This window comes from Salvelinus alpinus, chromosome 15, assembly GCF_045679555.1.
Source record: "Salvelinus alpinus chromosome 15, SLU_Salpinus.1, whole genome shotgun sequence".
Taxonomy (NCBI): domain Eukaryota; kingdom Metazoa; phylum Chordata; class Actinopteri; order Salmoniformes; family Salmonidae; genus Salvelinus; species Salvelinus alpinus.
Window position 1 is genome coordinate 25,601,458 of NC_092100.1, and position 12,640 is coordinate 25,614,097.

The following is a 12,640-nucleotide window of genomic DNA, read 5'->3' on the forward strand; positions in this document are numbered from 1 at the left end:
CACAATCTTTTTATCATCAATTTCTCTCAGCCAATCATCAGTCATTTGTGTAAGTGCAGTGCTTGTTGAATGTCCTCTTTAAGCATGCTGAAAGTTTGTTGTCAATTTGTTGACTGTAAAATAGCATTGTGTCTGGTCAAACACCATTTTTTCCAAAAGTTTACGAAGGGTCGGTAACAGGCTGATTGGTCGGCTATTTAAGCCTGTAAAGGGGGCTTTACTATTCTTGATTCTTGGGTAGCGAAATTATTTTATCTTCTCTCCAAGCCTAGGGGCACACACATTCTAGTAGGCTTAAATTGAAAATATGGCAAATAGGAGTGGCAATATCGGATGCTAATATCCTCCATAATTTTCCATCCAAGTTGTCAGACTCCGGTGGCTTGTCATTGTTGATAGACAACAATAATTGTTTTGCCTCTTCCACACTAACTTTACGGAATTTAAAATGACAATGCTTGTCTTTCATAATTTGGTCAGATATACTTGGATGTGTAGTGTCAGCATTTGTTGCTGGCATATCATGCCTAAATTTGCTAATCTTGCCAATGAAGAAATCATTAAAGTAGTTGGCAATATCAGTTGGTTTTGTGATGAATGAGCCATCTGATTCAATGAATGATGAGCTGAGTTTGCCTTTTTTCCCAGAATATAATTTAAGGTGCTCCAAAGCTTTTCACTATCATTCTTTATTTCATTTATCTTTGTTTCATAGTGTAGTTTCTTCTTCTTTTTAAGTTTGCCAATTGGTTGTGCAGCCAGACTTATCTGCCATTCCTTTTGCCCCATCTGTCACGTCCTGACCATAGTTATGTGTTTTGCTTGTTTTAGTGTTGGTCAGGACGTGAGCTGGGTGGGCATTCTATGTTGTGTGTCTAGTTTGTCTGTTTCTGTGTTCGGCCTAATATGGTTCTCAATCAGAGGCAGCTGTCTATCGTTGTCCCTGATTGAGAATCATATATAGGTGGCTTGTTTTGTGTTGGGATTTTGTGGGTGGTTGTTTCCTGTGTCAGTGTTTCCTGTGTCAGTGGCTATCAACAACAAGGCAACTCCTATGACTAATTGGGAATGGGACGCAAGCGTAGGATTGATCACCCTGTCGCTGGCCGCCTTTGGGGAGGGTGTATAGTGTGAAAGGCCGAAACACCCTAGGAACCAAAGGTACACTACTGACGATGCGCTCCCCAAATTTCACCAGTCTCACTGTTCATGAACTCTTGGAAGTGCTTGCACAAAGGATAGTAACATCTCATCCTGTGTTCTTGGAATCTGAATATCTGGACTAGTCCAGTGACTGCTGAGAAAGATCAGCTGACAACAGGGGAAAGTCCTTGTGGCGGCACGGAGAGACGGCTGACAGGAGGGAATAGACCCCACTGGGACAGTCATGGGGTAGCTTCCCATTTCTGTAGTTTCCCATGCTTCGCAGTATGTTGGAAACACCCGCTTTTAGCTACAGAAAGTCAATATACGAGAATACCCCTAGAGTCTGCGAGAGCGGGGGCGGAAGATGACTCATTGGCTGACAACATGGTAACGACTGGACCGGAAACGACTACGAGTAATGAGAGCACAGCACAAGAGAACACCACAGCAACTGTCACAAGTTCCGCTGCAACAGCGGGCCACAAAGAGATGCAGGTATGTGTCTGTGGTTGGAGGAAAGTTACATCACACCATGGGTTGAGGATCCACCAGGGGAAGAAGGGCTGTTTGGGTAAAGAGAGACAGAGGCCTCGCATTGATCACTTTCTGCGAAAGCGATCAAATCAGTCGAATGAAGCACAGCAACTGGACGCAAACCATAGTTTGCAGTGCATCAGTACCACTGTCATGGAGGACGTAAACTCAAGCACCGAAGTAACAACTGAGGTGGAACCAACAACAGGAGTGGAACTCACCCAGCCTCCCAGACCTGCAGTCGAGAGGAGACTACCAGGGCACAGACCGTATGTGAAGTGGCCTGGCGCCAGTGACAAGAAGTTGTGGGAAGCAGTGAATACTGACCTTACCTTGACCCTCGAGAAACTTCGAGGCACAGTGGAGAAGAAGTTGGAGAGGATGGGGGACATCATCTATGAGTACGGGGCAGAAAGCTTTGGAGTGCAAGAGGCAAAAGGCGGGAGAAAGGTTCCAACCCCACCAGTTTCCAGGAGGCAACAAGAAATCAAGCGCCTCGTTCAAGAAAGGAGACAGCTTAAGAAACAGTGGAAGAAGGCCTCGGAAGTGGAAAAGGAGGGCATAGAGGCACTTCAGGCTGACATTAAAACCCGGTTGGAATCCCTCCGTAGAGCAGAGAACCTACGACAACGCAGAAGGAAGAAAGAACAAACTAGAACTCGATTCTATAAAGATCCCTTCAAGTTCCTTAAAAGTCTCTTCACGAAGGAAAAAAGTGGAGCTCTAAAAACAACAAAGAAAGACCTAGAGGAGCACCTGATAACAACAAACTTTGACTCAAAGCGACATGAACATCTGGCCATCCCATCAGATATCCCACCCATTGAACCCCCGGAACATCATATTGAGACCAGCCCTCCGACATGGAAAGAGGTGGAAAACACAGTTCGACGGGCAAGAACAGCATCAGCCCCGGGGCCAAATGGAGTCCCGTACAAAGTGTATAAGAACGCACCAGACGTCCTGAGGGTCCTCTGGAGGCTTATGAGAACAGCTTGGCAAAAGAAGATAATACCCAAAGTGTGGCGTAGGGCAGGCGGGGTCCTGATCCCTAAGGAGAAGGATGCAGTGAACATCAGCCAATTCCGCCCAATCTCCTTACTGAATGTCGAGGGTAAAATCTTCTTTAGGGTCATTGCCCAGAGGATGTCCGAGTACCTGCAAAGGAATGCGTACGTCGATACATCTGTACAGAAGGCAGGAATATCAGGGTTCTCTGGCTGCTTGGAACACTCCAGCATGATCTGGCACCAGATCCAAATGGCCAAGGTGGAAAAAAGAGACCTCCATGTAGTCTTCCTCGACCTCGCCAATGCATTTGGCTCTGTGCCCCATGAACTCCTGTGGTCTGCCTTCAGATTTTTCCACATACCGGACACCATCACAATGCTGGTGAAGTCGTACTTCCAGGATCTGCAGTTCTGCTTCACCACCTCAGAGTTCACCACCTCATGGCAGTGCCTGAATGTAGGTATAATGGCGGGATGTACCATTTCTCCGTTGGCATTCATAATGGCAATGGAGGTTATCATCAGATCCTCAAAATGGGTTGCTGGTGGACAGCGAGTCGACTCTGGTTTCCGCCTCCCTCCACTCAGAGCCTACATGGACGACATTACAACATTGACCACCACTGTCCCATGCACCAGGAGACTGCTCAGAAAACTCGAGGAGAACATCAGCTGGGCCCGTATGAAGATTAAACCATCCAAGTCACGCAGCATCTCGATTGTGAAGGGAGTACTCTCTGACCTGAAATTCTTCATCGGAGATGACCAAATCCCAACAGTGTCTGAGCAGCCGGTAAAAAGCCTTGGAAGGTGGTATGATGCAAGCCTGAAGGACAAAGACCAGGTGCAACAGCTGCGCAAAGACATCAGTAGTAGCCTACAGTCCATCGACAACACCCAGCTACCTGGAAAGTTAAAGGCCTGGTGTCTGCAGTTTGGTCTCCTACCCCGGGTGTTGTGGCCCCTAGCAGTGTATGAGGTTCCAATCTCAACAGTGGAGAAGATGGAAAGAGGAGTCACAGGCTACTTAAAGAAGTGGCTCGGAGTTCCACGATGCCTTACCACCATAGGCCTCTATGGAGATGGTGTCCTCAAGCTGCCCCTCACCAGTCTAACAGAGGAATTCAAGTGTGCAAAAACCAGGCTCCAGATGACACTGAATGAATCTCGAGACCCAGTGGTGAGCAACAACGCGCCGACCTTGGCAACTGGGCGCAAATGGAGGCCAGGAAAAGCAGTCCAGGAGGCAACAGCAGCCCTCAGACATGCTGACATTGTGGGTCATGTTCAGCAAGGGAGAGGAGGCCTTGGGCTAACTAGCCGTGCTGCTTGGAGTAAGGCCACTGCACCAGAGCGGCGGAAGATGGTAGTGCAGGAAGTACGCCATCAGGAGGAGGCTGCAAGGTGGGCCAAGGCAGTCTCTCTTGCCAAACAGGGACAGTGGACTCGATGGGACAGTGTGGAGAAGAGGAAGATCAGCTGGAAGGATCTGTGGGCCATGGAAGCGAGGCGGTTGAGCTTTTCCATCAGAGCAACATATGATGTCCTTCCAACACCAGTTAATCTTCACCAATGGTATGGTGAAGATCCGGACTGTGCCCTCTGTTCCATGCCAGCCAACCTCAGGCACATTCTCACAGGGTGTAAAACAAGCCTCACCCAAGGACGCTACACTTGGCGTCACAACCAAGTCCTTAAAAACCTTGCGTCCGCCCTGGAGGACAAGCGAGCTGCCACCAACTCCCTACCACCCTCAGCAGCATCACACCCCTTACGGACGACCTTTGTCCGCGAAGGGGCTAAACCACCGAAGAGCGGCTCTACACCATTAGAGCGAGACCAGCTGCGCTTGGCCCGCGACTGGAAAATGCTAGCTGACATTGGCCGGCAACTTGTGTTTCCTCCGGAGATCGCAACCACCACCCTAAGACCTGACATGGTGCTCTGGTCCCATTCGCTCAAGAAGGTCTTCATCATTGAGCTCACAGTACCCTGGGAGGACTCAGTAGATGAGGCTTATGAGCGAAAACATCTGCGCTATGCCGATCTAGCTGCCGAAGCACGGCATCATGGCTGGAACACAGAAGTCCGACCAGTGGAGGTGGGCTGCAGAGGTTTTGTGGCAACATCTACAACCAGACTGCTTAGAGACCTGGGAATTAAGGGCCAGAGCCAGCGTTCGGCAATCAAAGCTGTATCAGAGGCGGCAGAAGGCAGCAGTCAATGGCTCTGGATGAAGAGGAAAGACCCCAGCTGGGCCCCGAAATGAGAGGGCCAGGAGGTATGCAGTCAACAATGCTTGACTCAGGGAGGAAGACGCCCCTGCCATGCATAGTCCCATGGGATGTTGGCTATCAACAACAAGGCAACTCCTATGACTAATTGGGAATGGGACGCAAGCGTAGGATTGATCACCCTGTCGCTGGCCGCCTTTGGGGAGGGTGTATAGTGTGAAAGGCCGAAACACCCTAGGAGCCAAAGGTACACTACTGACGATGCGCTCCCCAAATTTCACCAGTCTCACTGTTCATGAACTCTTGGAAGTGCTTGCACAAAGGATAGTAACATCTCATCCTGTGTTCTTGGAATCATTTGTGCCACACGGGACTGTTACGGTTAGTTTGTTTGTTAGTTTGTATTGTGTCTTGTTTTCGTGTATATTAAATCATGGAAACTTACCACGCTGCACATTGGTCCTCCGATCCTTCTCGCCTCTCCTCGTCCGAGGAGGAGGAAGAGCTAGACTGCCGTTACAGAACCACCCACCAAACTCGGACCAAGCAGCGTGGCTACGGGCAGCAGCAGCAGCAGCGGCCCACTACACAGGACTCCTGGACATGGGAGGAAATTCTGGAGGGAAAAGGACACTGGGCTCACATTGGAGAATATCGCCGCTCTCGTGAAGAGATGGAGGCAGCTAAATCCCAGGAGCGGTGGTATGAGGAGGCAGCACGGAAGCGTGGCTGGAAGCCCGAGAAGAAATCCCAAAAATTTCTTGGGGGGGGGGGGGGGGGGGCTAAAGGGTAGTGTGGCGAAGTCAGGTAGGAGACCTGCGCCCACTTACCATGCTTACCGTGGAGAGCGGGAGTACGGACAGACACCGTGTTATGCGGAAGAGCGCACGGTGTCTCCTGTACGTGTGCTTAGCCCGGTGCGGAACATTCCAGCTCCACGTATCGGCCGGGCTAGAGTGAGCATTGAGCCAGGTGCCATGAAGCCGGCTCAACGCGTCTGGTCTCCAGTGCGTCTCCTCGGGCCGGCATACATGGCACCAGCCTTACGCATGGTGTCCCCGGTTCGCAAACACAGCCCAGTGCGGGTTATTCCACCTCCCCGCACTGGTCGGGCTACGGGGAGCATTCAACCAGGTAAGGTTGGGCAGGCTCGGTGCTCAAGGGAGCCAGTACGCCTGCACGGTCCGGTATATCCGGCGCCACCTTCCCGCCCCAGCCCAGTACCACCAGTGCCTACACCACGCACCAGGCTTCCAGTGCGTCTTCAGAGCCCTGTTCCTCCTCCACGCACTCTCCCTGTGGTGCGTGTCTCCAGCCCAGTACCTCCAGTTCCGGCACCACGCACCAAGCCTCCTGTGCGTCTCCAGAGCCCTGTACGCACTGTTCCTTCTCCCCGCACTCGCCCTGAGGTGCGTGCCCTCAGCCCGGTACCACCAGTGCCGGTACCACGCACCAGGCCTATAGTGCGCCTCGAGAGTCCAGTGTGCCCTATTCCTGCTCCCCGCACTAGCCTTGAGGTGCGTGTCTCCAGTCCAGTACCTCCAGTTCCGGCACCACGCACCAGGCCTACTGTGCGCCTCAGCAGGTCAGAGTCGGCCGTCTGCCCAACGCCGCCTGCACTGCTCGTCTGCCCAGCGCCGTCTGAGCTGCCTGCCTGCCCAGCGCCATCTGAGCCATCCGTCTGCCCAGCGCCATCTGAGCCATCCGTCTGCCCAGCGCCATCTGAGCCATCCGTCTGCCCAGCGCCGTCTGAGCCGCCCGTCTGTCCCGAGCCGTTAGAGCCTCCCGCCAATCAGGAGCCGCCAGAGCCGCCCGCCAGTCAGGAGCCGCCAGAGCCGCCCGCCAGTCAGGAGCCGCCAGAGCCGCCCGCCAGTCAGGAGCCGCCAGAGCCGCCCGCCAGTCAGGAGCCGCCAGAGCCGCCCGCCAGTCAGGAGCCGCCAGAGCCGCCCGCCAGTCAGGAGCCGCCAGAGCCGCCCGCCAGTCAGGAGCCGCCAGAGCCGCCCGCCAGTCAGGAGCCGCCAGAGCCGCCCGCCAGTCAGGAGCCGCCAGAGCCGCCCGCCAGTCAGGAGCCGCCAGAGCCGCCCGCCAGTCAGGAGCCGCCAGAGCCGCCCGCCAGTCAGGAGCCGCCAGAGCCGCCCGCCAGTCAGGAGCCGCCAGAGCCGCCCGCCAGTCAGGAGCCGCCAGAGCCGCCCGCCAGTCAGGAGCCGCCAGAGCCGCCCGCCAGTCATGAGCTGCCCGCCAGTCATGAGCTACCTCTGTCCTGAGCTGTCTCCTCTATCTAGGGGGGACCTTTGTGAAGGTTCCTAGACCAGGGTCGGGGGCGAGGGTCGCCACTCAAAGGACGCTAAGGAGGGGGACAAAGACAATGGTGGTGTCCTCAGTGGTGTCCTCGTCCTGCGCCGGAGCCGCCACCGCGGACAGATGCCCACCCAGACCCTCCCCTTGAGTTTTAGGGGTGCGTTCGGAGTCTGCACCTCAGGAGGGGGGTACTGTCACGTCCTGACGATAGTTATGTGTTTTGCTTGTTTTAGTGTTGGTCAGGACGTGAGCTGGGTGGGCATTCTATGTTGTGTGTCTAGTTTGTCTGTTTCTGTGTTCGGCCTAATATGGTTCTCAATCAGAGGCAGCTGTCTATCGTTGTCCCTGATTGAGAATCATATATAGGTGGCTTGTTTTGTGTTGGGATTTTGTGGGTGGTTGTTTCCTGTGTCAGTGTTTGTGCCACACGGGACTGTTACGGTTAGTTTGTTTGTTAGTTTGTATTGTGTCTTGTTTTCGTGTATATTAAATCATGGAAACTTACCACGCTGCACATTGGTCCTCCGATCCTTCTCGCCTCTCCTCGTCCGAGGAGGAGGAAGAGCTAGACTGCCGTTACACCATCACTCTCAACCATACAATTGTTTAATTCCTCATCAATCCATAGGTATCTAACAGTTTTCACAGTCATTTTCTTAATGGGTGCATGCTTTTTAGCAACTGGAATAAGCAATTTCATAAATGTGTCAAATGCAGTATCTGTTTGCTCCTCATTACACACCACGGACCAACAGATATTCTTTACATCAATAACATAGGAATTACTACAAAACTTCTTGCATGACCTCTTATACACTATATTAGGCCCAGCCTTTGGAACTTTGGTTTTCCTAGATATGGCTACTTATATTGTGATCACTACATCCAATGGATCTGGATACTGCTTTCAAGCTAATTTCTGCAGCATTAGTAAAGATGTGATCAATACATGTTGATGATTTCATAATTGTGCTGTTTGTAACTACCCTAGGTTGACTGATAACCTGAACCAGGTTGGAGGCACTGGTTACAGTTTGAAGCTTTTTCTTGAGTGGGCAGCTTGATGAAAGCCATTCAATATTTAAATCACGAGAAAATATACCTCTCTGTTGATATCACATATATTATCAAGCATTTCACACATGTTATCCAGATACTGACTGTTAGCACTTGGTGGTCTATAGCAGCTTCCCACCAGAATGGGCTTTAGGTGAGGCAGATGAACCTGTAGCCATATTACTTCAATAGTATTTAACATGAGATCCTCTCTAATCTTTACAGGAATATGGTTCTGAATATAAACAGCAACACCTCCACCATTGGCATTTCTATATTTTCTGTAAATGTTATTACCTTGTATTGCTACCACTGTATCATCAAAGGTATAATCTAAGTGAGTTTCAGAGATAGTCAGAATCTGCTACTAGCAAATTATTGATTTCATGAACCTGGTTTCTTAAGCTACATAAGTTAACGTGGGCTATTTTGATCACTTTTCTTCTGGGAAGTTTACTTACTTTTATTGCTTTACTGGGAAGCTTAGCAGCAGTAGACATGCTCATGTTCTTCATGTTAGCGCAGGGTGAGCTGCACACTGGACTTCCTCCTAGGGCACACCGGCTTGGTGCTAACAGTATAAATCTGGTTCATAGGCACATGATTACTGCATACAATAGCTGTAGGATCAGCAGAGGCATTCAGGACAGTTAGAGGGACATAAATTAGGTTACTCACATTGTGTCTACCAACACCCCTGGTGTAATATACATTTGCTGAAGCATTAGGACAACTCTGCATCACAATGGTAGGGATTAGCTGAGCTGGGCTTGGGTCATTGATAAGTCATTGTCTCAATGCAGCCTTATAGTGCTGTGAAAGGATACAGGATCCCATATGATTTGGGTGGATGCCAAATGTGTACACCGAGGAACTTAAAACTTTCCACCTTCTCCACTACTGTCCCGTCGATGTGGATAGGGGGGTGCTCCCTCTGCTGTTTCCTGAAGTCCACAATCATCTCCTTTGTTTTGTTGACGTTGAGTGTGAGGTTATTTTCCTGACACCACACTCCGAGGGCCCTCACCTCCTCCCTGTAGGCCGTCTCGTCGTTGTTGGTAATCAAGCCTACCACTGTAGTGTCATCCGCAAACTTGATGATTGAGTTGGAGGCGTGCATGGCCACGCAGTCGTGGGTGAACAGGGAGTACAGGAGAGGGCTCAGAACGCACCCTTGTGGGGCCCCAGTGTTGAGGATCAGCGGGGTGGAGATGTTGTTACCTACCCTCACCACCTGGGGGCGGCCCGTCAGGAAGTCCAGGACCCAGTTGCACAGGGCGGGGTCGAGACCCAGGGTCTCGAGCTTGATGACGAGTTTGGAGGGTACTATGGTGTTAAATGCTGAGCTGTAGTCGATGAACAGCATTCTCACATAGGTATTCCTCTTGTCCAGATGGGTTAGGGCAGTGTGCAGTGTGGTTGCGATTGCGTCGTCTGTGGACCTATTGGGTCGGTAAGCAAATTGGAGTGGGTCTAGGGTGTCCGGTAGGGTGGAGGTGATATGGTCCTTGACTAGTCTCTCAAAGCACTTCATGATGACGGAAGTGAGTGCTACGGGGCGGTAGTCGTTTAGCTCAGTTACCTTAGCTTTCTTGGGAACAGGAACAACATGTGTAAACATTTGTATGAACATAAAAAGATTCAACAACTGAGACATAAACTGGACATGTGACTAACAGAAATGGAATAATGTGTCCCTCAACAAAGGGGGGTTCAAAATCAAAAGTAACAGTCAGTATCTGGTGTGGCCACCAGCTGTATTGAGTACTGGATTGCATCTCCTCATGGACTGCACCAGATTTGCCAGTTCTTGCTGTGAGATGTTACCCCACTCTTCCTCCAAGGCACCTGCAAGTTCCTGGACATTTCTGGGGGGAATGGCCCTAGCCCTCACCCTCTGATCCAACAGGTCCCAGACGTGCTCAGTGGGATTGAGATCCGACACTGACATTCCTGTCTTGCAGGAACTCACGCACAGAACGAGCAGTATGGCTGGTGGCATTGTCATGCTGGAGGGTCATGTCAGGATGAGCCTGCAGGAAGGGTACCACATGAGGGAGGAGGATGTCTTCCCTGTAACGCACAGCATTGAGATTGCCTGCAATGACAACAAGCTCAGTCCGATGATGCTGTGACACACCGCCCCAGACCATGACGGACCCTCCACCTCCAAATCGATCATGCTCCAGAGTACAGGCCTCGGTGTAACTCATTCCTTCGACGATAAACGTGAACCCGACCCTCACCCCTGGTGAGACAAAACTGCGACTCGTCAGTGAAGAGCACTTTTTGCCAGTCCTGTCTGGTCCAGTCGACGGTGGGTTTGAGCCCATAGGCGACGTTGTTGCCGGTGATGTCTGAGGACCTGCCTTACAACAGGCCTACAAGCCCTCAGTCCAGCCTCTGTCAGCCTATTGCGGACAGTCTGAGCCCTGATGGAGGGATTGTGCGTTTCTGGTGTAACTCGGGCAGTTGTTGTTGCCATCCTGTACCTGTCCCGCAGGTGTGATGTTCGGATGTACCGATCCTGTGCAGATGTTGTTACACGTGGTCTGCCACTGCGAGAACGATCAGCTGTCCATCCTGTCTCCCTGTAGCGCTGTCTTAGGTGTCTCACAGTACGGACATTGCAATTTATTGCCCTGGCCACATCTGCAGTCCTCATGCCTCCTTGCAGCATGCCTAAGGCACGTTCGCTCAGATAAGCAGGGACCCTGTGCATCTATTCTTTGGTGTTTTTCAGAGTCAGTAGAAAGGCCTCTTCAGTGTCCTAAGTTTTCATAACTGTGACCTTAATTGCCTACCGTCTGTAAGCTGTTAGTGTCTTAATTAGCAACCGTTCCACAGGTGCATGTTCATTAATTGTTTGTGGTTCATTGAACAAGCATGGGAAACGGTGTTTAAACCCTTTACAATGAAGATCTGTGAAGTTATTTGGATTTTTACAAATTATCTTTGAAAGACAGGGTCCTGAAAAAGGGATGTTTATATAGCCCAATAATGGACAAAAGGAGCCTTACTCCTTATAGCTCAAGGACCTTACATGTTCTTTTTAAAGGCAAACTGGCTCTGGCAGCCAAAATGGCCAAACACTCCATCTAAACGTGAATCAATTCTCAAATGCGGTATGGTTCTGAAAACATAAATCCCTCTATTTTAATATCACTTCAAAATTTCACAAATGCAAAGTACACAGTTACTGTACAGTGTTTTAATAGTTGCAGTATTTTTCAGTGACAACATGTTTGTGTCGTCCGACTTCCAGATTTACACACAGGTGTTCGGAGATGCACATAGCTAATTTGCACAGGTGTCCACTCTGTTTTCTGTCTGTTTTCCTGTAAACAAGGACTGTAACATGAAAAATATGGCTGTGTGGGAACCCTGACCCTATAAAGGTGTATCAATTTAACCTTTTGTTCTTTGAAGATTATTTCTCGCCGGTATGAAAGAAAAGGTCCTTGTGCTTCAAAAACCGTACCGCAAGCAATGCATGTTAATGTTCAGACCAAGCGTTGGGAGTCTTATAAAACTTTCCTGTACAGAAAACGCCTTCTTCCAATAACTTATGTAATGGAACTGAGAGTCATCATGATACTAGCGATATCCTTGTATTATAGCCTCTTTATTGATATTCATTGTGTTTCTATTTTTATTTAGAACATTTTTTTGTGCTTTTTAACTGCATTGTTTGGAAAGGGCTCGTTAAGTAAGCATTTCACGGTAAAGTCTACACCTGTTGTATTTGGAGCATGTGACCAAGTTTGATTTGATAACTCTCCCTCCTAAAATAACCTACTTGCAATACTTAGATCTGTAGTCATTGAGAAACAGTGACCAACGGTGGTTGTTTTGTTTGTAGGAGGGCCTCTACTGGCTCCGAGATGCCTCTCTGATCCAGGGTCTGGGGTACCATCCATTATAATCCAGGAAAGGTTCAAAGAGCACATTCTTATTGGTGAGTAATCTTACACATTCACCTTTTAATGCTTCTTTACACAGTGTGCCACACTCACTTGCCAATGTAAAGACTGCATCATTATCAGTCATTAAATGTGAGGGAGAACACTTGTCTGCTCTGAGGTTGTTGTATGATAGGAGCATCTGGTCTGTTTTTCAGGTGAGGCAGAATTCAGCTCACGGATGGAGCGGTTTAACGCCCCCACCACCCGTCCGGCCAGCCCTCTGCCAGGAAACTGGTGCCCCCGTACCCTCTCCAACGCCGTTACCAACTTACAGCTTAAACTTTAGGACAATGAAACATCCAGCTCCAAACAAGCCTCCTGCATACGCCAGGTCTGTGCCACACACACACACACACACTCCAGGCAGTGAAGTAAGATTTTCAATGTGGTTTGTGTG